The following is a 26960-nucleotide window of genomic DNA, read 5'->3' on the forward strand; positions in this document are numbered from 1 at the left end:
GTCCCTGGGATTCTCCAGGCAAGAACACTGGAGTGGGTTGCCATTTCCTTCTCCCTTCTCAGAGCACAGAGTGCCTTATTTCTGATTTCCACCCTTAACTCCTTTCAGGGGGTGTTTGAAGGTCAGCAGCTTGTAGTGCTCATGATGTAATTTTTGTATAGGCAGCAGCTGCTGCTAAGTCACTTCAGTCGTGTCCGACTCTGTGTGACCCCATAGACGGCAGCCCACCAGGCTCTCCTGTCCCTGGGATTCTCCAGGCAAGAACACTAGAGTGGGTTGCCATTTCCTTCTCCAATGTGTGAAAGTGAAAAGTGAAAGTGAAGTTGCTCAGTCGTGTCCGACTCTTAGCGACCCCATGGACTGCAGCCTACCAGGCTCCCCCATTTGTGGGAGTTTCTAGGCAAGAGTACAGGAGTAGCTTGCCATTGCCTTCTCTGATATAGGCAGCTGGCAAGTGCCGACTTCTATTCAGCAGGGTCCCTTCATGGCCACATATTTGACCATGTTTTGGGGGCATTTCATGACCATTGTGTCCTCTGGTGCTGGGAAAGCTCATTCCCAGGTCTACCTAAGATTCCATTGACAGGCTACTCAATGTGCTATTACTACACCAGGCCTTCCAAGTAGCAAAAGTCTCTGGACCATACCTGTCTTTCTAGCCTCTTGGTCCAGGAAAATATTTCCTTTTGTTGCTTCTTCCCATGTCTAGAGTTACATTATTACAATCAATCATTGATCTCATGTGGAATTGCATATCAGCATTGTATCACAGGCTCAGTCATACATTTGGTAATGTAAGAAGCAATCTTCTGAAGCAAGTGACATAGAAAATAATATAGCTATGGCTAGCAATTATTAGTAAGGTCATAAGTAAGAATTAGAAGTCAAGAACTTTCATTAGGTAGAGCCCAGTATACCCTAAGTCATCTAACTTCATTTGTTAAATGACTGTAGCCTGGTGTTAATCTCCTGGTTGTACATCATGGAATGTACATTTATCTGAAGATTGGTTACTGAGATAAGCTTAGAGTCATTTTTAATAACTTAATTAAATCTTTTAGCAATATAACAACAAGGAACTATCTCAGAAGTGAGTCTTAGTAAACTATAGACTTTAATTAACAAAACTAGAAACTTAGTTTAACAATTAACAAAACTTAATATTTAGTGAAACATGATTTATTCATTATGAGGGCATTAACCCTGTAACCAGGGAAGGCTTTAACCCATCAAATAAGAATGAGGTTTGTCAGGAACCTCGGAAAAGCTAAGTGGCTATCTTGGATTTCCCATAGCCCTGACTCCTTAATTTACAGCTATTGTTCACCCATTTTTAATTGCCTGATTTAGGAGTAGACTGTTGCCATGTTTTAGGACATCAGAATAGCGAAAGTCTAACAGTGAGGGGTTATTTTTTGTAGAAGCAGAATGAGCTTTTGCATGTACCATAATCTTAAATAATGTTTATTTACTTTACCAAAGTAGCGAAAGATTTTTAAAACAAATATAAGTCACTTAAAGGCAAAGAAGTTCATAATCTGTTATCAAGAGCTTCATTCTAAGAAAACTTTGTTCTCTTAACATAGAAAGTGAAAGCGAAGTTGCTCAGTTGTGTCCAACTCTTTGCAACCCCGTGAACTGGGGCCTACCAGGATCCTCCATCCATGGGATTTTCCAGGCAAGAGTACTGGAGTGGGTTGCCATTCCTTCTCCAGGGGATCTTCCCGACCCAGGGATCGAACTCGGGTCTCCCACATTGTAGGCAGATGCTTTATCATCTGAGCCAACAGGGAGGTCCCTCTTAACAGAGAGAGTAGACTAAATTCCAGTCTGTTACCAGTTTACCAGATAATAAACAAACAAAATTTGTTTATTGCTTAATCTTAGAAAAGTCTTCTCCATAAATCTTGAGGTAGTAGTATTCTTGCAAAGGCATCAGAGTGGAACCATAGAAGGCATGTTTAAAATCTGATTAAACTACAATTGACAAAGTAACCTGGTCATTGCTGTGACTTGTAACATGATAACTAGAATTATAACTGATAACATTTTACCAGGACATATCAGATTTTCATAAATTTCACATAATTTCTAGGATATCTATATTAGTAACATCAACCATACAGTATAACCTGAGAAGATTCCTCACTCCTCTAACTATACTTCCCATGTAACTTAACATGTCAAATGAACTCAGGTAGTTTCATAGCTCTTTGGGATGTCTCAGGGGCCCTCTGAAGCATCCCAAAGTCAGCTAGAAACCAAGTTATTTAGGAAGTTTTGTCAATAAATATCAAAAGGGCCTATAAAACTCAGTCAGATAGAATCATATAGATCACTGTGAAACAATATATTAACTTAGCCACAGTAACAAAGAAGATTTCAAAGGTAAACATAAAACAGAGCACTTCAGAGGTAAAGAAACTTAAAATCCATTATCGAAGGCAGTTTGACATCTCAATAAAACTTGTATTTATGCACAAAACTCTTCCCTTGGGGTCCACTTTCCATAAAACCTTCTTATCACTTTCTGTACCCATTACTTTGTTCTCCCATCTTGAAACAGCCACCTGTAAGTCAGACTTACTTCCTTTTCCCTTCATAAAATGTAATTTCATTCCTCATACTTTCTTTAGTGAAAACACACATCGTACTTTCCTTAAGCAACCAAGAACTGACCTTTGTATTAACATTCTATAGATTGGTGAGCATAAATACCTGTGACAATTTTAAAAAAATTCTATAGAACATCTCAGGATGGCATCAAACATTATTCATTAATAGTCCAAAATCTCTACTTTCTCTGTAAGAGGAAGTTAGTGTTCAGTAATGAATGTTTCAGAATCTTATTTTATTTGGAAGTGACCTAGCTATTCAATAAACTTCTGTCACGTAGTTTAGCACAACCCTAGAAATTCAGATTACCAAAATTAGAGAGACTGTTTTAGACAGACATTTCTAATGTATAATTATTCTTAATAGACTTTATCTAAAAGCTCATATCTCATCTACAATTTTTTAAAGTTTCTTCACTCAAGGTACTTTCCTTACTGACAAACTTGTAACAGATATAGCAAGATATTTCAGTTCAGTTCAGTCGCCCAGTCGTGTCCGACTCTTTGTGACCCCATGAATCGCAGCACGCCAGGCCTCCCTGTCTATCACCAACTCCCGGAGTTCACTCAGACTCATGTGATGCCATCCAGCCATCTTATCCTCTGTCGTCCCCTTCTCCTCCTGCCCCCAATCCCTCCCAGCATGAGGGTATTTTCCAGTGAGTCAACTCTTCGAATGAGGTGGCCAAAGTACTGGAGTTTCAGCTTTAGCATCATTCCCTCCAAAGAACACCCAGGGCTGATCTCCTTTAGAATGGACTGGTTGGATCTCCTTGCAGTCCAAGGGACTCTCAAGAGTCTTCTCCAACACCACAGTTCAAAAGCATCAATTCTTCGGTGCTCAGCCTTCTTCACAGTCCAACTCTCGAATCCATACATGACCACTGGAAAAACCATAGCCTTGATTAGACAGACCTTTGTTGGCAAAGTAATGTCTCTGCTTTTGAATATGAAATCTAGGTTGGTCATAACTTTTCTTCCAAGGAGTAAGTGTCTTTTAATTTCATGGCTGCAGTCACCATCTGCAGTGATTTTGGAGCCCCCAAAAATAAAGTCTGACACTGTTTCCACTGTTTCCCCATCTATCTGCCATGAAGTGATGGGACCAGATGCCGTGATCTTCGTTTTCTGAATGTTGAGCTTTAAGCCAACTTTTTCACTCTCCACTTTCACTTTCATCAAGAGGCTTTTGAGTTCCTCTTCACTTTCTGCCATAAGGGTGGTGTCATCTGCATATCTGAGGTTATTGATATATCTCCCAGCAAATCTTGATTCCAGCTTGTGCTTCTTCCAGTCCAGCATTTCTCATGATGTACTCTGCATATAAGTTAAATAAACAGGGTGACAATATACAGCCTTGACAAACTCCTTTTCCTATTTGGAACCAGTCTGTTGTTCCATGTCCAGTTCTAACTGTTGCTTCCTGACCTGCATACAGGATTCTCAAGAGGCAGGTCAGGTGGTCTGGTATGCCCATCTCTTTCAGAATTTTCCACAGTTTCTTGTGATCCACACAGTCAAAGGCTTTGGCATAGTCAATAAAGCAGAAATAGATGTTTTTCTGGAACTCTGTTGATTTTTTGATAATCCATCGGATGTTGGCAATTTGATCTCTGGTTCCTCTGCCTTTTATAAAACCAGCTTGAAGGTCAGGAAGTTCACAGTTCACGTATTGCTGAACCTGGCTTGGAGAATTTTGAGCATTACTTTACTAGCAAGTGAGATGAGTGCAATTGTGCGGTAGTTTGAGCATTCTTTGGCATTGCCTTTCTTTGGGGTTGGAATGAAAACTGACCTTTTCCAATCCTGTGGCCTCTGCTGAGTTTTCCAAATTTGCTGGCATATTGAGTGTAGCACTTTCACAGCATCATCTTTCAGGATCTGAAAGAGCTCAACTGGAATTCCATCACCTCCACTAGCTTCATTCATAGTGATGTTTTCTAAGGCCCACTTGACTTCACATTCCAGGATGTTTGGCTCTAGGTCAGTGATCACACCATCATGATTATCTGGGTCATGAAGATTTTTTTGTACAGTTCTTCTGTGTATTCTTGCCACCTCTTCTTAATATCTTCTGCTTCTATTAGGTCCATACCATTTCTGTCCTTTATCGAGCCCATCTTTGCATGAAATGTTCCTTTGGTGTCGCTAATTTTCTTGAATAGATCTCTAGTCTTTCCCAGTCTGTTGTTTTCCTCTATTTCTTTGCATTGATTGCTGAGGAAGGCTTTCTTATCTCTTCTTGCTATTCTTTGGAACTCTGCATTCAGATGCTTATATCTTTCCTTTTCTCCTTTGCTTTTCGCTTCTCTTCTTTTCACAGCTATTTGTAAGGCCTCCCCAAACAGCCATTTTGCTTTTTTGCATTTCTTTTCCATGGGGATGGTCTTGATCCCTGTCTCCTGTACAGTGTCATGAACCTCATTCCATAGTTCATCAGGCACTCTATCTATCAGATCTAGGCCCTTAAATCTATTTCTCACTTCCACTGTATAATTTAAGGAATTTGATTTAGGTCATACCTGAATGGTCTAGTGGTTTTCCCTACTCTCTTCAATTTATGCCTGAATTTGGCAATAAGGAGTTCATGATCTGAGCCACAGTCAGCTCCTAGTCTTGTTTTTGTTGACTGTATAGAGCTTCTCCATCTTTGGCTACAAAGAATATCATCAATCTGATTTTGGTGTTGACCATCTGGTGATGTCCATGTGTAGAGTCTTCTCTTGTGTATGTTGGAAGAGGGTGTTTGCTATGACCAGTGCATTTTCTTGGCAAAACTCTATTAGCCTTTGCCCTGCTTCATTCCGTATTCCAAGGCCAAATTTGCCTGTTACTCCAGGTGTTTCTTGACTTCCTACTTTTGCATTCCAGTCCCCTATAATGAAAAGGACATCTTTTTTGGGTGTATTTAACTTATAATAAACCTTGGCACAATGAAAATATTATGCTTAATGTTAACGACTCTTAGACATGTCTATATTAGATTAGCAAACAAACATTAATACTAGATATTTAATATTGACTATTTCCCAGTTCATGTGAATCTTAAATTCATTTAGGGTAATTTCTCTTGTATTTAGAATTGTCTGATTTGTGAGAGCTTACTTTTTTTCAGGCCAATTAAATTAGAACTCATTTACAACTTCAGCAATATTATAAAAAAAGAAAAGACACATACATACTGAGACATACATAAATCCAAACAGACAGAGATCTCATAGTTTTCCGCTTGAGATTTAAAATGTCTCTTTGAACCCCCTTTTTTTTTCCTTTTGATTTCAGAACTTAGAGATGGTCTAAATAAGTGATCCAGAGAGCTCTGGTCTAAAGGTATAGGAGAAGTTATTTCTTCAGGGCAAGAATTCTTTTTTTTTTTATATATATATTTCTCCTAGCAATCTTGATTCCAGCTTGTGCTTCATCCAGACTGGGCATTTCACATGAGGTACTCTGCATATAAGTTAAATAAGTAGGGTGACAATATACTTATTGTATAAGTATATACAATAACAAGAATTCTTAAAGAGATAATTTTTTTCTTCAAGCTTTCTCTGGAATCTAAAGAATATTGTGACCTCATTGTCAAAAATTGTATTTTTCTGTGATTGTCGTTTTATACCCAAAATTTAGACCAGATAGTGCTCAACTTGGCCCTGATAACAAGGGCAGATTGGTCCCAGCAAGCATTGTCCCTCTGGGGAAGTGAAGTCTTTGTCCCATCTGAAAAATCTCAAGGGTTAAGGGAATTTGTAGGAGTGGGGGAAGCTTGGTCCATCCCCACCCTGAAAAACAGGAGTAGTTAGAAGGGAATTCTTTAGAATGTTCAGCAGAGTTTTTGATCCTTCAGGCTTTTGAATATAGGAGAAAGACCTGGACCAAAGGGAACCTCAGAATCGTTTCCTTGAGATCATGTGGATATGAAAGGTCGAGTCGGGGTCATCTAGGAAATCAGATGGACAGAGACAGAGGGGTACAGGAGATAGGGAGGCAACAGAAAAACATATGCGGCATGAGTCCCTGAAATCCTGATTCTAACTGAGGGCCATGAAGGACTGAACATAAGGAAATTCTGAGTCCTTTCCCTACTTTTGCCTGGAAAATCCCATGGACAGAGGAGCCTAGTAGGCTGCAGTCCATGGGGTCGCTAAGAGTCGGGCACGATTGAGCGACTTCACTTTCACTTTTCACTTTCATGCATTGGAGAAGGAAATGGCAACCGACTCCAGTATTCTTGCCTGGAGAATCCCAGGGACCGGTGAGCCTGGTGGGCTGCCGTGTATGGGGTCGCACAGAGTCGGACACGACTGAAGTGACTTAGCAACAGTGTGCCACTCAGAGGCCATTTTTTGGGTCCCCCATTTGTATTGGGGCCAGGCCTTTTGCAGGGTCAACATTTTCCAGTTTCTGAGAATATAGCCAAGGGGTGAGTCTGAGAAAGGCTCCTGGGATGTACCAGAACCCACTCTTAGCCTACCTGCCATAGAATGGGGGTACTGAGAGTCACTGGCTGACAGAAAGGCATCCCTTTTGTCCCCGTGATCTGTCTGTGTGACTAATGGCACAAAAATGGTCGACTGTCCCAATAGTCACATCCGACAGTGAGAGCTGACCCCTGAGAACTGTGTGGCTAAGGCACATGTAACCCAGGCAAAGAAAGACAGAGCTAAGGCACCATGTGATGCAGGCAGAGAAAGACAGAGATTCCTGGGAGCAACCGGGTGTCTCACCATTTGGCGATTCCCTGAAACGTGGAAGGCACTCTTGGCATGCCTCAGAGGCTACCCCTGTAAATCAGTCTGGACTCAAAGGGAAAGAAGTGAAAGTGACAGGGAGGAAGGCTGAGGAATCTGCCTTACAATCCTATTGGGGAGGTGGTGGCCATGGGACAATGGTCTCTGTTTTGCTTTAACCACTATGTGCCTGACATGGTGCACGAAAGTTGTCTTACTGGGGGCGGATGCCCTTGTGGCCTGATCCATTCCATGTCCCCCTTATCCTCACATGGGAGTCTTCATGTGGCAGGCGCCCTAATGGCTTTTAAGTGCCTGACCCATGCCCACACAATATTGGTTGGACTAGTCCTCAGTTGGAAAGAAGACAAAGGAGAGACCCTCAGCCATTCAGGCAGCAGCTACTGGGGCTCAGTGAACAGTGGAGCCTTTGGAACACACCAGAGGGTAACCCTGGCTAGAGTTCCTCAGTTGCTTCCACAGCACTTGTCTCTTTACAGAGGGTCCCTATGAAAAAGGAGAAGTGAGGGGGTGGGGGAAGAGACCCCAAGTTCCCTGTACAGGCTACCAAAAATCTCATGGTCCAGGTGTGGGTTGGAAAAGAATTTCCAGACATGAGAGAATGAGATGGAAATAAAGTTTATTAGAGTGGGAGACGTTGTTAGAACAGCGGGCCAGCTCAAGGGAGAATCAACGTTGAATGGGGTCCTTAGTCCACTTTTATACCCAGGGTACAAGGAGTGGGATAGGGTCTTGCTGTCCCTTACAGGTCATTGCAAGGTCTTGCAGGTCATTTGCTGATTGGATGAGGCATGTGCTCCCTCTGGGGTAGGAGGGGAGACAGTTTATACTGTTCCATTAATAGCTACAACATGGGGGAGGGAAGGATGATAAGGGTCTGGTTTTTCCATTCCTGCATTCCAAGACACTCCTTGGTTTTATCTGCTCTTTCGTCCTTGGGTCACCACACAAACAATGGCAGGAAGTGATGGGCAGGCAACCTGTTGCCAGAGAGGAGTGGGCAGAATGGTACTCCTTCTCTAGGTGTTCCTGATGTAGTGCCCTGGGAACACTATCATTGTATAGTTTCCATTGGCATTAGCCCTGGTCTTGGAGGAAAAGGCCCATGGGAGAGGAAAAGAGATATAAGATACATAAATAAATTCTGTGATCTAAAAGTGTGGTAAATTAATATACTTGACCTTTATTGTGCTCTATTTCAGTCTGCTTATAAACGAGGCTATGGGACAGAAGGTAAAGATACATCACTTGGGATTTTCCAACACATAAATGGCAGCAGGCAAGGCTTCAGCCAACCTTCAGGTCCTCTAGGCAGTCCAATTCTCTGAGGCCTAGCCAGTCATACTGTGAATCACACACACACACACACACACACACACACAGGAACAATGCCAGCTACTCCCTACTTTTATTAACCCCTCCAAATTATAGTTCTTATGCTGATATTTAACATTCTTTAACCACATTATAAATAACCACTCCCAGTCATGTATTTTCAGGAAGGAAATATTTTCCTCTACCATGTTTGGCACAGATAGTTGGGGGCCTGAGAATAAACAGAGTAGAGAGACTAACAGGAGAAAAGACAAGGTTCATAGGGTTTATTTACATGTGCACAAGGGGATTTCTCAGTAATGAGTAATTTTGATGAACAACCAGAGGTAAAGGTACATATGCAAGTTTCACAAATGTTTGGGGTAGGGCTTCAATGGGAACTGTGTTGGACTTTTTGATGCTAATGCACAGCTTAATTTCCATTTCCCAGTGATAAAAGACAGTCTTGCCCTGTTCAGGAAACTGCCTGGGAGTGGGCGGAGGGGTATGGCAATAGCAGCTGTATTTTGGGGAGACTCTGCTAAAGTTTAAATGATGCTTCTTTAGTGAGTGATGGTTATTTAGATTTTTGGTTTAAAGTAATTTCCATACCACTTCACTGGACTATTAATCCCCATATTTCCTGCATCTGAAACTTCTCTAAAAGTTTCACAAATTGCCGGATGAAATGCTGTGGAGAAAAGACTTGGGTTGGAAGTCTGAAAGCAAGAGATCTGTAAAGGGCAAGATGAATAAAATTGAATGAATTTGGTCAAAAGGTACAAACTTCTGTTCCCGAGTCCAAGCTCACTCTGTTCGCCACATGATAGGCCAATGAATCTAAGAGACAAGGTGTTAAGGCAAGGAAGAGACTTTAATTGGGGAGCTGGCAGACTGAGAAGATGGCAGGCTAATGCCTCAAAATCACCATCTTATTGGGGTCAGGATGCCAGGTTCTTTTATAGATCAGAGAGAAAGAAGCAATGAGGAGCTAAAGTCAAAAGGTAGAATAGAGAGGGAGAGGCAGTGGAGAATTAAAGTGAAAGGGTCTTCAGTCTTACAAACCATCTCCAAGAGAATGGCCAGCCTTTGAAAGGGGTATGTTAATCTCTCTTGTTCACAGATGGGTGGGAACAAACTATGGCTCCGTGAGCTGAACAAAGGTGCATTAGTTTCCAGTCAAGCAGAAGGCAGGGTCCTCCAGGCAAGCCATTGAGTATGATTGTAATAATAAAGGCGACCAAAAGCAAGTCAAAGAAACAGTTTCCAACGTGGAGTCAGAATTGGCTTTCTCCCTGCAACACTTTCAGCTATAAAGATAAATAAATACTAGGGATGAACAACATGATACATATAATGAACACTGCTGAATGTTATGTGTGAAAATTGTTCAGTGAAAGTGACAGTGTGAAAGTGTTAGTCACTCAGTCATGTCTAACTCTTTACAACCCCATGAACGGTAGCCCACCAGGCTCCTCTGTCCATGGAATTTTCCAGGCAAGAATACTGGAGTGGGTTGCCATTTCCTTCTTCAGGGAATCTTCCCAATCCAGGGATCAAACCCCGTCTCCTGCATTGCAGGCAGACTCTTTGAGCCACCCAGGGAAGCCCTTACTGTGACGAAAAAACTTATTTTTCTTTAACTTTATTATATATCTGTATGAGATCATGAATGTTCACTAAACTTATTGTGATAATCATTTCATGATATATGTATGTCAAGTCATTATGCTGTACACCTTGAATGTATACAGTGCTGTGTGTCAATGATAATCTCAAGAAAATTGGAAGAAAAAATAAGGATTATAATATATGCAATAATATTAATTAGATAATGATTTAATTTTTAAAGGTGTATTCTTATTTGTTTTGTGAAGCAGCATGGTATTGTTGTTAAGAATAGGCTTTATATCAGACAAAATTTGAACCCTACTTTTATGATTCTTACTTTGAATATACCTAATAACTCAAATGACTCTCAAAGGCATTATGTTTAGCTGTAAAAAGCCAATATCAAAAGTTTACATAGTGTATGATTCCATTTATATGACCTTCTCAAAAAGACAATAACATAGAGATGAAGAACAGATTAATGGTTTCCATTGATACACAGGGAGTTACTGGGTTGGAATGGGCTATAAAGAGATAGCACAAGGGAATTACTCTGTGGTGATGAAACATCGATAGTTCAGTTACTGATCCAAACTTGGGTCTGCTCATCTTCATGCAGTAAAGCTAATCTACTGACACAGGGTTGTGGTGAAGGAAAGCGCAGTGTTTATTGTTAAGGCCCGTACAAGGAATCCAGGACAGCTAATACTCAAAAAGCCTTAACTCCCCATTGAGTTTTAAGGAGGCCTTTTTAAAGGCAGGGTGAAAGAGGGAAGTCACGAGTATGCAGTCAACTCGTGCACAGTTCTATGACTGGTTGATGGTAAGACAACAGGGTGGTGTCACAGGGGTTAACATCAATCCTCACACTCCAGTAAGTCTGGGGGCTAGGTCCTCATGGTCATCAAGCAGTTAACTTCTTCCATTTGGTGGGAGTTTTAGCATCTGTCAAACAACTCAGGAAATGTACATCAGATTATGTAGGTACTCCAGAGAGGAGCTAAAGCAGAGGACATGAAGGGGTGGAGTCTGTCCAAGGACGGCCCCATAGAGTTCTGCTCTGTTACAGTTCTGTTTCTTTGTTGAGGTTGTCATTAAACTAATCCATATGTGGGTTCATACTGACTGGAAACACACAGATATACTCATACACAAATGTGTGTAAAAAATGATGAACATGGAAAGTCTGTGGTCAAGTCAATGATATTTTACCAATGTAAATTTCCTTGATTTGGTATTACACTACAGTTATACAACATGTCATCCATTTAGAACAACAGCAGGGTAAGAGTTCACAGGATTGTACTATTTTTGCAACTTGCTTTGAGTCTCTTATGGGCTTCCCTGGTGGTTTAATGGTAAAGAATCTGCCTGCCAATGCAGGAGACGCAAGAGACGCAGGTTTGATCCCTGGGTTGAAAAGATTCCTTAAAGAAGGAAATGGCAACTCAGTCCAGTATTCTTGCTTGGGAAATCTCATGGACAGAGGAGCCTGCTGGGCTACAGTCCATGAGGTTGCCAAGAGTCAGACACAACTTAGCAACTACACAAAAGACAAATCTGTTGTACTTGTTTTAAGTAAAGATTTAAAACTGTGAGAATTATAAAACTATTGAAAGTTTTAACACTAAATGGGTATTTTACATGTTAATATTAAGTCATTATTGTTAATTTTTAGATATGATAGTGGTTATCATGGTTTTGATTTTTGACTTCTAGAGATTAATAGGAAATATTTGCAGATGATAGGATGTCTGGGGTGTTCTTCAAAATAATATAGAAGATAGGGAAGGGAGTGGGTATCTGAAGTAGGATTGGCCATGAGTGAATATGTATTCATACTGGATGATAAGTGTACAGAGATTAATTATTCTATTTCTGCACATATTTGTAGTTTTACGTAGAAAATAGAATCAACAAAATAGTGATTCCTTAAATGGGCTTCCAGGTGGCGCTAGTGATAAAAATCCCACCTGCTCATGCAGGAGACATAAGAGACCTGGGTTCAATCCCTGGGTCAGGAAGATCCCCTGGAGAAGTACATGGCAACTCACTCCAGTATTCTTGCCTGGAAATCCTATGGACAGAGGAGCCTGGCAGGCTACAGTCCATAAGGGCCACAAAGATTTGGACACAACTGAAGCAACTTAGCCTGCATGAAAACATGTTTCAATCTCAATTTTCCGAACATAAGCTTTTATCAAATTATTCCACTTTAGACTAACTGCAGATATCATGTTTTTGGTCAATATCATATGCCAACTTATTGTCTCAAAGGCAACCTTCAGTTCTCTGCCAATGATTTAATTGTCATATCAGTACAGGGAAGCCAGGAACATACTTTGCTAATAAGGCCTCCTAAGTAGTTAATTTTAGAAATGTCCACTGTATATTAGATAAAATAAGCATCATCTTAGCTTGCAAATGTATCTTTAAAGAGATTATTTAAGCCCATTATAAGGCAGGTATATCCTCTTAACCAGCAAGTACAACATGATCACTTTAAATCAAATATCAGTGTAGGCAGAGGACTATTTGCAACAAGGATCCATAAGTTTTATATTTTTATTACCTGAGTTGTAAGAACTCTTAAAAAGATGAAAAACAGAAGTTTTTTCTCAAGCTATATTCAACATCTTTCTTTTCTCTGTTCATTATAACAGTAATAATATATTTTTCTGGCCTTGGCTCTCCCTAAATTACTGTCTTAACAGTTTTGTAATCACTTTGGCACTAAGAGTTGTATCTTGAAACATGTTTTTTTTTTGCCTGTGCTACTGAAAATAGACACAGGAAATAGGTATCTTTTCAAAAAGATAACTTTTATCTTTTCATAAAGTTCTTAGTAGAATATATTTAGGAAATTTTATGGAGAAATTTTGCCCACCTGTGGAATCTACAAAACTGTATTTTCCTTTGCTATTAATAAAATGATAGTTTAGCAAACTTTTATCTTCATAGTTCATTTTATATTTATTATTTCAATTTGTTGGGGGAATGTGTAATTTCCTTGATTCTGTCTCGCTGCAACAAAGATTTGAAACAGCAGACCAGTGGAATAGCTCAGTTACTAGTCAGAGTTTTGTTTGGCAAGCAAAGAATAGTATACCCTTGAGGCATGAGGGCAGGCTGACCCCGAAGGAAAGGCCTCAATTCCTCTTGTCTTCCTCCTTTTATACATTTGTCTCCCCACTCCCCGAGTCTGCCCTGTGTAAATTGGGCTAGCCAGGAGGACTGTTTGTTTCACCTGAGGTTCTCACTCCTGTCCTTGGATTTTCTTTTGTTCTGTTTTTGTGGACTTTTCCCTTTTTTTGTCTTTTAGCCACCGCCATTTTGGACTCCTTTTTCCTGTTCTAACTACCTGACATTCCCCACTCAAGAGATGGGAGGCCCAATTCTTTGGGAATAGGAGTGTTGGGATCTCTCTGGCTACTTCCTGCTGAACTGGACAGCAAGGGGCATTGGGCCTCCCCCTCTTGGTAGTCTCAAGCCCATAGTCCTTATAGTGCTGTCCATCTTAGGGTGAGTGATATTTTCCATGGTTGGCTGTAGTTTTATATATCCTTGTTGAACTGGCACTGCATGTTGTAACTTGTTGACCTGGGCAGAGACAAAACAGGTTAGACAATTGATAATACATGGAGCAATCATAAGCAGCATCAATATGGTGATAACAAGGATTAGCAGGGGCATTAGCTAACTCCAAATTCCCCCTTGCCAGGAGTAGGATCCCCCAAAGAGAGATTGTAGGCACCCTGAGAACTCTCCAGCTCATTCTTTGAGATCATATAGGAACTGAATGTTTTTAATACTTTAACTTAGCTGGAGGTATTTACCTAGAAACAACACGTCTCATTCAAGATGACTCAAGTCCCTCCTTGTTCAGGGATCAGGAGATCTGTCTCCTGTCTATTTTGGAGTACAACCCCTGCCAAGCTGTCTTAGCTCTTTAGTGCTGTCCTGAGAAATCTTATTCCCAGAATCTTAATTTTGGGGGTGTTCATTAGAATGGCACTCATTTGTAGTCCTGAATAAGTATCTGAGATCTCTCAGGGGCTCACAGGTATATTGAGTATCCTCTTCTGTTTTCTTCCATGGCTTGACTAGTGAGTAGTGAATCCAGGAGTCATGTCCTGGTATCTTGACTGCTGTGGGGGTAGAAACTATTACAGGGTAGGGGCCCTTCCATGTGGACTGGAGTTGAATCTTTGGGGACCCATCTTTCAGTTATTAGGAGTTGAGTCCATGGAGCATATAATGGTAGCTCTTTAGAATCTTTTGGGTCCTGGTTGACACCTCACAAGCATATATCTTGTTGGAATTGCCCGATGGTCATGGTATAAGATTGGAGGGTCTGAATCTCTAGATCTAGGAAGAGGTCATTGATATAAACAAAAGGTCCCCCATACATCATCTCATAAGGTCTAAGACCAACCTGTTCCTTAAGGGCAATACAGGTACGGAGGAGAGCATTGGTAAAGACCCAGGAGGTCTCCTGGGTTATCTTTTTTATTGCTGATTTTAAGAATTGGTTGGCTCTTTCTACTTTTCCTGAAGACTGAGGCCTCCAGGCACAGTGAAGATAATAAGTAATGCTCAATGATAGGCAATGCCAAAGAATGCTCAAACTACCGCACAATTGCACTCATCTCACTTGCTAGTAAAGTAATGCTCAAAATTCTCCAAGCCAGGCTTCAGCAATATGTGAACCGTGAACTTCCTGATGCTCAAGCTGGTTTCAGAAAAGGCAGAGGACCCAGAGATCAAATTGCCAACATCCGCTGGATCATGGAAAAAGCAAGAGAGTTCCAGAAAAACATCTATTTCTGCTTTATTGACTATGCCAAAGCCTTTGACTGTGTGGATCAGAATAAACTGTGGAAAATTCTGAAAGAGATGGGAATACCAGACCACCTGATCTGCCTCTTGAGAAATTTGCATGCATATCAGGAAGCAACAGTTAAAACTGGACATGGAACAACGGACTGGTTCCAAATAGGAAAAGGAGTTCGTCAAGGCTATATATTGTCACCCTGTTTATTTAACTTATACGCAGAGAACATCATGAGAAACGCTGGACTGGACAAAACACAAACTGGAATCAAGATTACCAGGAGAAATATCAATAACCTCAGATATGCAGATGATACCACCCTTATGGCAGAAAGTGAAGAGGAACTCAAAAGCCTCTTGATGAAAGTGAAAGTGGAGAGTGAAAAAGTTTGCTTAAAGCTCAACATTCAGAAAACAAAGATCATGGCATCTGGTCCCACCACTTCATGGGAAATAGATGGGGAAACAGTGGAAATAGTGTCAGACTTTATTTTTCTGGGCTCCAAAATCACTGCAGATGGTGATTGCAGCCATGAAATTAAAAGACGCTTACTCCTTGGAAGGAAAGTTATGACCAACCTAGATAGCACATTGAAAAGCAGAGACATTACTTTGCCAACAAAGGTTTGTCTAGTCAAGGCTATGGTTTTTCCTGTGGTCATGTATGGATGTGACAGTTGGATTGTGAAGAAGGCTGAGCACCGAAGAATTGATGCTTTTGAACTGTGGTGTTGGAGAAGACTCTTGAGAGTCCCTTGGACTGCAAGGAGATCCAACCAGTCCATTCTAAAGGAGATCAGCCCTGGGTGTTCTTTGGAAGGAATGATGCTAAAGCTGAAACTCCAGTACTTTGGCCACCTCATGCGGAGTTGACTCATTGGAAAAGACTCTGATGCTGGGAGGGATTGGGGGCAGGAGGAGAAGGGGACGACAGAGGATGAGATGGCTGGATGGCATCACTGACTCGATGGACGTGAGTCTGAGTGAACTCCGGGAGCTGGTGATGGACAGGGAGGCCTGGCGTGCTGCGATTCATGGGGTCGCAAAGAGTTGGACATGACTGAGCTACTGATCTGAAGGCTTTCGAGACCCCTTGGGTGACCTTAGAAGTAAATTATGTACCATTGTTACTTTGTAATGACCTGAGCAGACCAAATCTTGGAATGATGTCATGGAGCAGTTTTTTTACCACCTCCTCAGCCTTCTCAGTCCAGGTGGGAAAGCCTTTAATCCATCCTGTGAATGTATATATCATGACTAATAGGTATTTATATCCTTGAGAAACTGGCTTCTGGGTGAAGTCTATCTGCCAGTCCTCTCCTGGGTAGGTCCTATGCTTTTGGACAGGCTGGGCCAGCTGGGGTCTTCGAGCTCCTTGGGGGTTGTTTAATTGGCAAGTGGAACAAGAGGAGACCACCTGTCTTATAGTTGTTTGGAGGCCTGTTCCTCTGAAGGACCTTTCTAGTAATCTTTGGAGGGCCTTTTCCCCTAAATGAGTGGTTGCATGTAAGGAGTTAACCAACTTCCATTGGAGGTTCCCAGGCAGAAAATGGAGTCCCTCCATTTGGAACCACCCCATATGATCTTCTTGAAAGCCCTCACTCTTAGCTTTAAGAGTCTCACCTTTAGTATATGAAGAAATTTCTGACAAATTAGTCTTTGGAACTAGGATGTCAACCCCTATTAGGTCATTGTTCTGTAATGCTGCTCTCTTAGCTGCCTGATCAGCTGCATGGTTCCTTCATGCCACTTAAGTGCTTCCTTTTTGGTGTCCTTTACAATGGGAGACTGAAACCTCAGTGGGCAAATGGACTGCCTCTAAGAGCCTAAGGATTTGATCATCATATTTGATTGGGGACCCTCGGGTGGTCAAGTGGCCTCTTTCTTTCCAAATAGCAGCATGTGCATGTAGCACCAGAAAGGCATACTTGGAGTCTGTGTAAATTACTACTGTTTTTTCTTTTCCCAGCTCTAAAGGTCAAGTCAGGGCTATGAGCTCAGCTTATTAGGCTGAAGTACCTGGTGGCAAAGGTTTAGCCTCTATGGTCTCAGAATTGGAGACTACCGCATATCCAGTTCCTCTTTTTCCATCCAAGACAAAGCTGCTTCCATCAGTGTACCAGATTTCCTCAGGATTGGTCAGAGGATCTTATGCCAGTCCCTCTTGGGTTTTGTCCAGTGGTCCAAGGTTTCTAGGCAAGAGTGAAAGGGGAGAGAGGCCTTGGGTGTAGGCAGGAGAGTAGCTGGGTTAAGAAGCTCACAAGAGGATATAGTCAAGCCTGGATTTTCCATCAGCACTACTTGATATCTGAGGATCCTTTGATCGGATATCCATAAGTAGCCTCTCCCATTAAGGAGTTGTTTCACTTGGTGTCTGGTAAAAACAGTTTGCCCCCAAAAGAGAGTTTTAAAGCATCTTCTATCAGGACTACAATAGCTGCAAGATTTCGAAGGCAGGGAAAGATCTCTTTCCAATAAGGGAGTAGGACACTCAAGGACCACCAGAAACTGGTGGGAAAATATTTGTCCATCCCAGCAACAAAGAAATACTCAGGTGAATCTTATTGTAATTGTTTTTTCCTATAGCACCCAAAATGGTACATGTTTGGGAGGAGAAGGCTCAGGGGTAGGAGGTCAGAACAGAGTAGATAGCCCCTGTGTCAACCAAGAAATTTTTGGGCCTACCTGCCACATCCAGTTGCACCCTTGGCTCTAGCCCCAGGATGGTTATCTATGACAGGCAGGCTGGCTGGAGTGGGTCACTTCAGTCCTGTTGAACCATCATGAGGGAAGGCTTGGCACTTGACTTTGAGGCTCTTGGGTTCTGAGGGCAGAATGCCGCCCAATGTTCCAACTGATGGTATTTGTAGCAAGCTGTTTTAGTAGACTTGTCACAGTTTGGACACTGTTTGGCCCGATGCCCTTTCTGTCTACAGATTAGGCATTTGCTTGTCATTCAAGGACTCGGGGTTTGCCGTAGGTCTTCCCTGGAGGGTGGCCAGCATCTGGGCATGCCCTGTCTCCTTTTCTCCCTTTCCTGGGCCTCGGCCTCCCTCTCCTATTCTGTGTTGTAAAAGGTATTGGTGGCTGTCTGGACCATCTCATCTAAAGAGGCAGAAGGGCCGTGCTGCTGTAGCTGTTGTAACTTTATCCTAATGTCTGATGTACATCGGGACAGGAATTTGTCCTTTAAAATCACCTGTCCCTCATAAGAGTCTAAGTCCAAATTGGTAAACTTTTGGAGGGCCTCTTTTAGACTTCCCAGAAAGGCAGTGGGGTTCTCATTGGGCTCCTGAGTTACTGTTGAGACTGGGCACAGTCCCACAACTAATAGGCTTCCTTCTATTTCCATGGGCGTACTTCCTTAGAGGTGAGACTCTCTGAAGCTTATCCTACCCAGTACTGTTGCAACCTGAGAGCCAGGCATCCCCAGGTCAGGGTGCAGATCCCCAGGCAGGCTGAGGCATGACAGCCTCCTGGAGATCAAATCCCTGGGCAGGTTGAGGCAGGTTGGCCTCCCAAAAATTGGGTCTCTGGGCAGGTTGAGGCATGTTGATCTCCTGGGACCCCTGGACTGGCAGATCCCTGAGCAGGTTGAGGTGTGACAACCTCCTGAGGATCAGATCCCTAGGCAGGTTGACCTCCTGGGACCCTGGACTGGAGTTGGGTGTCCCCAAGGTCTCCAGCATGACCAGTGCTAAGCAGGATTAAGGGGTTGTAATCTAAACTCATTGCTGGTTTGTCCACCGCAGATGGAAATATATACCATGATGTAAAGCAACCCAAGCCTGTGCCCTGAGACTGGGAACCTGGTGAAACAGGCATAAGCCTTATCCTCTTATTGCTCTGAGGGAATGTAAGTCACTGATTTCCTCCCCTAGTCTTCCATAAGAGCGGTTCAGGGTGTTTCCAATGGTAAACATTTCATTGTCATAGACCCACTTTAGGTAACAACAGAAGTAATGACAAAGGAGTGGGTTATGTGGCCCTGTTAGGGGCATTAAGAGTATTTTAATAATAAGCGGGGTGGAGCAATGCTGCCTACAAGGGGACAGGGTCCTGGTTGTAGGAGTTAGTAAGTGGCTTAAGGACAAATTGATAAGAGGCAACAGACCAGATGTTCCATAAAAGTGGAGTGGAAATTTGATCCAGGGGTATGTTTGTAACTTTAGGAGAAAGGTGGTAAAGTTTAGGGCCCAAACGGCCTGCAGGGCTAACTCCCAAAGTGGCAAACATTATCCTGGGAAACCTAATTGCCCTTGAAGGGATGCCATCAACAGATGGACTTCTAGCAGGTATTGTGTGCCTGTCACTGGCCCTAGGGGGTTCAATGAGAGATGCTGTTGATGCACATATTGAAGGAAACATGAAAGATGAAGGCTTGAATATCTAGATAGATTGGATATTATATAGCATTTCTCCCCCAAAGACCAGCTATTTTCTGGTTGTCCCTCCAGAAGATTGTAGAGGCAACATTGTGGGCTCAGGAAAAGAGCATGAGATAGGAGGGAAGGGGGCAGGGCACAACTTTTGAAAGAATGACATAGCCCAAAGGCATAACATAAACCAATTAAAATCAAATGGGTCCAGGATGACAGACAAGTCAAATTCAACTAAACCTTGATCCTCAGTCTGCAAGCTAAATGACACACTCAGAGGCACCGGGACAGTTCCAAGGCACTATGAAAAGACCAAGGAGTGGGTGGTTCCCCAGTTGTTGGAATGATCCTCCCACTCATTAGCATATGAAATCACCCAGCTCAGGAAAACTAACCACACCACACTCCATGGCCACCACACTGGCCCCCGTGATGGCCCACACCCTGTGGACTGCGCTTCTCTCTGAAACTGAACAAATCTACCTCTTACCTATCGCTGTGTCTCCCACTGAATTTTTTGCAATGAGACATCAAGAGCTTGAGCTTCATTAGGTCCTGAAGCCAGGCAACATGCGTTTTGGCCAGGCTCAAGTCCTGGGAGAGAGGAACTGAGGGATGGGAGGAAAAAGCAGTGAGAAAAATGTGCTAAAGAATCCCCTTCATAACCTGCTGGAAAATCTGCCAAATACCTGACCTGTGATCACAGTTTTCATTGGCCTCATCCTTGGCACAAAGAAGATTAAGGACAGAATAACCCCCACCCACTTGGGCAACAGCTACTAGAGCACCGAAGGTAGTGGAGCTTTCCGGACAGACTGAGGAGTAGCCTTTCCAGAGTTCCTCAATTGCACCCACTGCCACTCGCCTGTTCACTGGGGGGGATTTGAGGAAACAAAGAATGAGAGATTTAAAGGAATTAAGATCTTGTTAGCCATATGGCCTTCCAGCCATAGGAGAGAGGACCTCCTACCTTAACCGGAGGCCTCCTGGAATCTGAGACTGAGCTGCGTGAACTTTCCACTGAGTTGTTTTTGTTGTTCCAGTTTCCAGCATAGTGGGCTTCTTGTCACTTTCCCTGCGCTGGGTTTTCTTCATGTTCAGCTTCCACCGTGGGATCTTTCACTGAGCTGGGCTTCTGCTGTGCTCGGCTTCTGCCTTGTGGGGGCTGAGCCGAGATTGTTTAAGCCAGGATAAATCCTAGAAACAGCACCATATATGTTGGGGAATTGAGTAATTTCCTTGGTTCTGTCTTGCTGCAGCAAAAATTTGAAGTGACAGATGGACCAGTGTTACAGCTCCATGTTACAGCTGTTTTATTTGGCAAGCAGAGGAAAATACATCCTCAAGGCATGAGGGCAGGCTGACCCAAAAGACTAGAAGAGAATAGAAGCCTCCAGCTCAATTTTGACTCCTCTTTTTATATGTTTTTTCTCCTCCCCCTGAGCCTGCCCTATGTAAATTAGGCTAGCCAGGAGGGCTGTTTGTTTTACCTGAGGTTCTCACTCTTGTCCTCAGACCTTCCTTTGTTCTATTTTCACGGGCTTTTCCCGTCTTTGTCTTTTAGCTACCACCATTCCGGACTCCTTTTTCCTATTCTAACTACCTAACAAATTCAAAAAGATTTAATATTATATTTAATTTTTCTCAACTGTTCAGACTCTGTTTTTTTTGGTTATAATACCCCATGGTTTAAAAAAAGATTCCAAAATCTCTATCTCAAATCACCTATACATAATAAAGTCCTTGAAAACACATATTATAGAAAGATAATGTTTTAATATTAAACCTTTTCACCTAGTTTGTTTAATGCTTTTGGTGACATCAAGCATCCTTGGCTATTGCCTATATAGAAGGCTCCTGTATTAATAATGTTGCTTTATATTTCCTATTTTACATTCAAGGTTTAAAACCCACATTGATGAGAGTCCCCTCAGTGTCAAATGGAAGAAGTTCTCCAACCTGTGACTTTACCAAATCTTCAGATTGCTGCCAGGTAGGAAGTTTGTGGTGAATTGCTCAACATGTCTAGAAAAAAAGTGTAAATATTGACCTGTTAAATTTGATCATTACCCTCTTCTGTTTGTGAGACTTTGATGACTGAAGACTGTATCCTGTTGCAATAGCACAGCCATGCAGCTATTAGCCTGATGCTCGTGACTGATGCCAAAAATTTGGCATCTATGCATAGATGCTGGTTTGAATCTCAGAGATGGAGTTTTAGGTGAATTGAAAAGAATAGATATATTGCCTTGCCAGGCAAAGGGGGACACAGTAGGCTCATGCCTTCAAAACTGTGTGTCCTGAGCCAGGGGGATTTGGTGAGTTTTATAGAAATGGTTCAAGGGTGGGGTTGTGGATAAAGGATCAGAGTGTGTAAGGTTTACATTTCTTTAATCTGACATCAAGTGATCTCCTGATGAGCTTCTGAGGTGCGCAATGTTGTCAAACTGTGACCTTCTTTCTGGAATGAAGAATACTTCATCAAGTAGTTAATATCTTCCATTTGTTGGGGGTTTTGGTTCTGCAGAAGAACTCAAAGTTATTGTTATGTCTATCCCTTGAGATGGAACCAGGATCCTTCCCCAAGGCTGCACTATTGTTTCTCCCTTGTGTTACTCCTCTGGCATACACTCCCTTTCCTGATTAACAACTGTTTGAACCTGCCCTTTGGAACTCAGGGAAGGTCATGGAGACTTGATGCTTATTCCCTACAAAGAAGAAATGGGAGACACAGAAACACTTCCATGCCCAGTAGCTCTACAGGATCCTGTTCAGTTTCATATGGAATACTCACAGAATAATAATCAGAAGGAATTTTATAAATTACTGAAAAGTTTTATTCTTCCCAAGGTAATAAAATGGAATCCTAAAGATTTTTTCACATATTTATAGTATACAAGGAAAAAACTAGCCATATAAAAATGGGAAGAACTCAATGTCCTAAATGAAAATTCAGTCATTTGTAAATTCGTATATAAAATGATTGACCAGAACAGCTGTCATAGCATTGCCAAACACAAGTTCCTGTGTGAGGCTAAACAATTGGAAACCTTCAGATTTGGAGCAGAGAAAGGTTTATGGCAGGGTCAAGCAAAGAGAATGGGTGGCTTGTGCTCAGAAACCCCCAACTCCCCAATGGTTCTGAGAGAGAAACTTCCATGGTCAAAATTTGGGATGGGGGCTACAGGGTTTGTGACTTTCTTCTGATTCACTGGTGGTGAGATAACAGGGTGGTGCTCCAGGAATCTTGTGCTCAGCCTGAAGTTACATCCTCCACCAGGGTAGAGGCCTTAGTTTCTGTTCATTTCTGTTCAGTTCTCTTCAGTTCAGTTCAGTTACTCAGTCGTGTCCAACTCTTTGTGACCCCATGAATCACAGCACACCAGGCCTCCCTGTCCATCACCAACTCCCAGAGTTCACTCAAACTCATATCCATCGAGTTGGTGATGCCATCCAACCATCTCATCCTCTGTCATCCCCTTCTCCTGCCCCCAATCCCTCCCAGCATCAGAGTCTTTTCCAATGAGTCAACTCTTTGCATGAGGTGGCCAAAGTATTAGAGTTTCAGCTTCAGCATCAGTCCTTCCAATGAACACCCAAGACTGATCTCCTTTAGGATGGACTGGTTGGAACTCCTTGCAGTCCAAGGGATGGTAGAAGAACAAAAAAATATAATGTTATATATCAGTATATTCCTTAAGGAAGAACCAACATCCTGCTTTAATGGCTACACTATAGTTTCTCGACTGCTTCTCTTTGTTTCTGCATTCCTTCCCTTCTCTAATTAGCAACTGCTTGAATTTGCCCTTTGGTACTCAGGGAAGGTCTTGAAGGCTAACTGAAGTCTCTCCTACAAACAAGAAACCTGGGATACGGAAAGGGTTTATGCCTAGGAAATCCCCTCAGGGTTCTTCTTGGTTTCCATAAGATTCTTGTTTATACTACTGTTCCATTGTGATACTGAACTTCCTTTTAGCTTTCCATTTGCTGACTGAGATGGAAGCACTTTACAAGTTCCTTGAGTATTTTGGGGCCTGAAGATGGGTTCCAGTGATCTGAAATGAACTGAGTGACATTTAAGACTCAAGTAACCATCTTCATGCCAAGGTTCATTCTTTTGGGGATGAAGACTGTGAAAGAAGTTGAGGAACTTCTTGGTGGACTAAAACAAGGGAGGAGCATACTGTGTGGGAGGTTGTACACCAAGGAATTTAAATTTCAAAGTGATGGGTAGAAAGTCAATTACAGTTTTCAAAAATGAGCACAACAGTAAAACATGGAAAAAGAGACAGAGGACATTTATGTTGGGATTATTTTATCTATTGAGCAAGTGTATGTTGAGCATTGTGGCAGAGGTTTAAAGAGTGGACTGGATATCTATGGCCTAGATTTGGACCCTGGTTCTAACAAGATGCATGACTTCAGATCATTTATTTAATCTGTACCTCAGTTTCTCATCTGTTACACAAATTTAATAACCCATGTAAAGTCATCACATCTGTGCTTAACATGTGAAAAGTATTAAGTATTAACCGGTATTACTATGGTCATTATTTTTGTTGTTGCTGTTTTAACATTTCATTACCAATGCTAGGCAATGATGCATGATCTAATAAATGAGAGATGTATAAGATAGAATGCCATTCTCAAGAAGGTCAATCTAGTGCAGTATTTTAAATCAGTGATTTAGAGGCAAATAGACAGTGTACTAAAAATCAGAGACATCACTTTGCCAACAAAAGTCCATATAGTCAAAGCTATGGTTTTTCCAGTAGTCATGTAGAATCCCCATGAACAAAGGAGCCTGGCAGGCTACAGTCCATGAGGTCACAAAAAGTCAAACACGACTGAGCAGCTAAGCACACACACATAGATGTGAGAGTTGAACCATAAAGAAGGCTGAACACTGAAGAATTGATGCTTTCGAACTGTGGTGCTAGAGAAGCCTCTTGAGAGTCCCTTGGACAGCAAGGAGATCAAACCAGTCAATCCCAAATGAAATCAACCATGAATATTCATTGGAAGGGCTGGTGCCGAAGCCAAAGCTCCAATTCTTTGGCTACCTGATGTGAAGAGCTGACTCATTGGAAAAGACGCTGTTGGAAAGATTGAGGAGGTCAATAAGAGAAGGGGACAACGAAGTGTGAGATGGTTGAATGGCATCCCTGACTCAGTGGATATGAGTTTGAGCAAACTCAGGGAGATAATGAAGGACAGGGAAGCCTGGTGTGCTGCAGTTTATGGGGTTGCAAACAATCAGACACAACTTGGCAACTGAACAACAACTACAAAAGGCAAATGACCATAAAAATATCTTATATACCTTTCTAAAATATAGTTCAGTTTGGTCGCTCAGTCATGTCCGACTCTTTGTGACCCCATGAATTGCAGCACACTAGGCCTCCCTGTCTATCACCAACTCCCAGAGTTCATGCAAACTCATGTCCATCGAGTTGGTGATGCCATCCAGCCATCTCATCCTCTGTTACCCCCTTCTCCTCCTGCCCCCAATCCCTCCCAGCATCAGGGTCTTTTCCAGTGAGTCAACTCTTCTCATGAGGTGGCCAAAGTATTGGAGTTTCAGCTTCAGCATCAGTCCTTCCAAAGAGATCCCAGGGCTGATCTCCTTTAGGAGGGACTGGTTGGATCTCCTTGCAGTCCAAGGGACTCTCAAGAGTCTTCTCCAACACCACAGTTCAAAAGCATCAATTCTTTGGTGCTCAGCTTTCTTCACAGTCCAACTCTCACATCCATACATGACCACTGGAAAAACCATAGCCTTGATTAGACGGACCTTTGTTGGCAAAGTAATGTCTCTGCTTTTCAATGTGCTATCTAGGTTGGTCATAACTTTTCTTCCAAGGAGTAAGCGTCTTTTAATTTCATGGCTGCAGTCACCATCTACAGTGATTTTGGAGCCCCCCAAAATAAAGTCTGACACTGTTTCCACTGTTTCCCCATCTATTTCCCATGAAGTGATGGGACCAGATGCCATGATCTTAGTTTTCTGAATGTTGAGCTTTAAGCCAACTTTTTCACTCTCCTCTTTCACTTTCATCAAGAGGCTCTTTAGTTCCTCTTTACTTTCTGCCATAATAAGGGTGGTGTCATCTGCATATCTGAGGTTATTGATATTTCTCCTGGCAATCTTGATTCCAGCTTGTACTTCTTCCAGTCCAGCGTTTCTCATGATGTACTCTGCATATAAGTTAAATAAGCAGGGTGACAACATGCAGCCTTGACGTACTCCTTTTCCTTTTTGGAACCAGTCTGTTTTCCATGTCTAGTTCTAACTGTTGCTTCCTGACCTGCATACAAAGTTCTCAAGAGGCAGGTAAGGTAGTCTGGTATTCCCATCTCTTTCAGAATTTTCCAGTTTACTGTGATCCACAGAGTCAAAGGCTTTGGCATATTCAATAAAGCAGAAATAGATGTTTTTCTGGAACTCTCTTGCTTTTTCCATGATCCAGCGGATGTTGGCAATTTGATCTCTGGTTTCTCTGCCTTTTCTAAAACCAGCTTGAACATCTGGAAGTTCACGGTTCACATATTGCTGAAGCCCGACTTGGAGAATTTTGAGCATTAGTTTACTAGAGTGTGAGATGAGTGCAATTGTGCGGTAGTTTGAGCATTCTCAAGAGATAAATAGAAGGTATGTAAAATATGAGTTATTGCTATTAAAGTTGTAATAGGGAACCATTCAGAAAATGCTATAATATTTATTATGTGTTTTCTAGTTATCCATTAAGAACTGAGTTTGTGGCTTGGGGTAACCCAATCATTCCTAGTATTCTGCTAGGATGTTTTCATAATCAGAGTGTAAGAAGTTTCCTGTCTCTGAACTGATTTCATTATCTGTGATTTCCAAGCTTTTTACAGTCCAACAGAAAAATATGCAAAATATCCAAGAAGCTTAAGTAAATAAAATGTTAGCTACACAAAATTAGGAACTAAAAATTTCCATAGACCTAGTATATAAGCATTAGTGACATAAAAATTACAGATACCAGAACTATAAACAGATACGCATGTACTCTATAGCACATCACTATAATAGGTTCATGAATAATACGGCTTTTTAAAAATCAATAGTTTAAAAAATAACATGTTAATTTACATAAGGAAAAATAATTTTCCCTATACTTGTCTAGGTTCTTGGCTGACACACCATGTAATAAAAGATTAAAAAAAGAAAAACAGAAGTTTGACTTCCCTGGTGGCTCAGACAGTAAAACGTCTGTCTACAATGCAGGAGACCTGGGTTCGATCCCTGGGTCAGGAAGAATCCCTGGAGAAGGAAATATTTTTCTGTTGGACTGTAAAAACCCACTCCAGTACTCTTGCCTAGAAAATCCCATGGATGGAGGAGCCTGGTGTCCATGGGGTCGCAAAGAGTCGGACACGACTGAGCAACTTCACTTCATATACCCCATATATACATGGGAGATCCTCAAGCA

The 26960-nt window shown here is 42.0% G+C and overlaps 1 protein-coding gene and 1 long non-coding RNA gene across 6 annotated transcripts in view; one reads left to right on the forward strand and one right to left on the reverse strand.

Annotated features, from left to right (window-relative positions):
- Positions 1-26960, forward strand: part of LOC147340106 (uncharacterized) — a 281692-nt gene that overhangs the window by 208818 nt on the left and 45914 nt on the right. For all 4 annotated transcript variants that reach the window (XR_015158909.1, XM_086387618.1, XM_086387617.1 and 1 more), the window contains one exon: positions 21405-21496. The gene's annotated coding sequence lies outside the window, so the exon portion shown is untranslated. The remainder of the gene's footprint in view (positions 1-21404; positions 21497-26960) is intronic.
- On the reverse strand, positions 12839-20892 carry LOC147340109 (uncharacterized). 2 transcript variants are annotated; one of them, XR_015159587.1, is made up of 2 exons: positions 20474-20892; positions 12839-13891 (listed from the first exon to the last, which is right to left on the reverse strand). It is a non-coding gene; the product is annotated as an uncharacterized LOC147340109 (long non-coding RNA). The 2 variants fall into 2 exon arrangements; XR_015159588.1 differs by lacking the exon at positions 20474-20892 and adding an exon at positions 17144-17659.

Source organism: Bos grunniens, chromosome X (genome assembly GCF_055505025.1).
Source record: "Bos grunniens cultivar Pamir isolate PY7600 chromosome X, Bosgru_T2T1.0, whole genome shotgun sequence".
Lineage (NCBI taxonomy): Eukaryota > Metazoa > Chordata > Mammalia > Artiodactyla > Bovidae > Bos > Bos grunniens.